The sequence below is a fragment of the Lipotes vexillifer genome, unplaced genomic scaffold (genome assembly GCF_000442215.2).
Source record: "Lipotes vexillifer unplaced genomic scaffold, Lipotes_vexillifer_v1.1 scaffold644, whole genome shotgun sequence".
Taxonomy (NCBI): domain Eukaryota; kingdom Metazoa; phylum Chordata; class Mammalia; order Artiodactyla; family Lipotidae; genus Lipotes; species Lipotes vexillifer.
This window is the reverse complement of record NW_006783288.1, coordinates 421,365-423,692: the sequence shown is the minus strand read 5'-3', so window position 1 is coordinate 423,692 and position 2,328 is coordinate 421,365.

Here is a 2,328-nt window from a genome sequence, read left to right as displayed (position 1 = left end):
ATAAAACCCTGAAAGTATCCTCTCTTCCTCCCCAGAACTAGTGTAGGGTTTTTTTTTTTTATCATAAAAGACATTGCCCGCAATAGCTTACGAGTATTCCTATGAATGACTGTTCCTTTATAAAGATATTTTAGTAAAATAATCAATTGAATTCATTACTTTTTCTGCTTTGAGAACTATTCTCTTTGCAGCTTTCTCCACGTCAAACTTTTTCTCCAAGCTCTCAGTGACTCCCTATATCTCTCCCTTCTCTGTTGTGGTTTAATATCAAGTACTTTGAAGATATATCAGAGCTAACAAGACAATCATAATTCAAATGCTTTTCTAATACAAGATCAGATGCTGTGGATAATTCTTTACCTAGCTATGAACGAAGAGGGATTGATTACAATTGCTTAATGTGGAGTGTGATGTTTACAGATAGTCTTTATTAATTGCAAGATAGAGTATGTTAATATTTCATGCTGTAACAGCATGAATTTCAAAGTGAAAATATATATCCAGGTATCATTTGTGTTAAAGTGATTGTATTCAGTTTTTATTTTTACAAGTTGGAAAAGTACGTGTTACTTATACTATATTTATCCGTTTAAAAGTTTTTAAATGTAAAAACATCTGTTTGAGGAAGTAAACTAGTCTTTTAAGACATTTTCAATTTCTTAAATAATTTAACTCCACTTTATCTACATAGAAAAAACAACTTGTTGAAAATGAAAACATTCTGAAAAATATTTGCTCCTCTGAAAAAACTGAAAAAAGCTTACATACTGAAGCCATAGAATTTAGCATTTTGCATTTGAATGGAAAAGTTTGCCATTTTTCAGGTAATTTCTTTAACTACATAACACACACGCTGGATTTTCATCACTCCACACCACACCCAGCTTTCCATACCCACCCTCCCCCAATCCTTGCAAAAATGTACTCCTGTAATCCACAAAATCTTTCTTGTGGATACAAACATCAAAAAATAAAACAAAGTATTAGTTTCCACATAATTAGATGGAACTTATATAATTGTAAGTTAATGGTAAAGATTTTCTTCAAATTGCTGAGAATATTACATGAACAAATGCAACTAATTCAATATTAAGAGCATATTAACAAGGATAAAAGACAATTCACTTCACTGGTAATTCTGACTAAACAGTATTACACTTTTACCCAAATTGTATTTATTACCTTACTCTTTGTACTGATCTAGGGGTGAAGGGAGGGGTTGAAGGAGAATGACAGCGAACCCAATCTTCCAACTGTTTATTCATACAGTGATTACTTTATTGTAGATGAGGTGGAGGTTTTCTGTTTTTTCCCTTTATTTGTTGTTCCCTCAGCCCCTTGACTCCCTTTCTTCAAACACCTTTTCTTTCTTCTGCCCCTGAGTTCCACCCAGGTCTAGAGAATAGTTTTATGTTGAAATTAGGACCCCAGGCCTGTTGTTGTATAAAAAGTAGGGGTGGGGATTAAGGCACGATAATTATAAATGTCAGTTATATAGATTCAGGCCTCCTTTCCCAAGTCCCAGTTATTGTTATCCAAAGTATATAACTCGGACACATGGTACGGGCTATATGGGAGATGAACAGGTTTTCTGTTCTGTGCCATTAAGCATTTATCAACACTCAAGGACACTTTCAAGGAACTATGATTTACTTCAACCCTGACTTTCTAGTTATTTTGCTTTGTGACTATCTGTCCATTTCCCCTGCATTCCCATTCCACCCCCCTGCAATCTCTAACTCTTACCTGTGCCTCCTCTTTCTGGCATTCTCAAAGATAGAGGCTAGTAATAACTAAACAAGTAAAGGAATTTATTTTGGAAAGGAATGAGCTTCCAGAAAGCTGTTACACTGTGCAAGAATTGTAAGTATTGTGTAGGAAGCTGGTGTTACCTTTCAAGATTAAAAGAAGAAATCCAAGCTGGAAAAGAACCTAGGTCAAGTGAATATTGTCTCTACTTATACATCAAGTCGATCCTGAGGACTACAGTTTCACTTGGAGGAAGAAATAAATACCATGAATAAAGCTATATTTCAGCCTCCTGAATGTTATTAAAATATGGGGTTTAATAAAGTAGTCTTCATCTACAAAACAGAAGGGTTGACAGCACTTGGTCTTCTGGTTAAACTTTCTAAATCCTCAGAATAAGAGTCCAGATAAAGGTTTGACTATCTTTACTGTCAGCAATACATGTGTGGCCCAAGAACTGTACTGCCACCAAATGCAGAGGAGTGGCTTGTTCTAATTTTATATACAGCTGCTCTTTTTGAGTGTCATCATACACCCCAAAGTGAAGGACCTTAGCTCAACTCAGTACCTCTTTCCCCG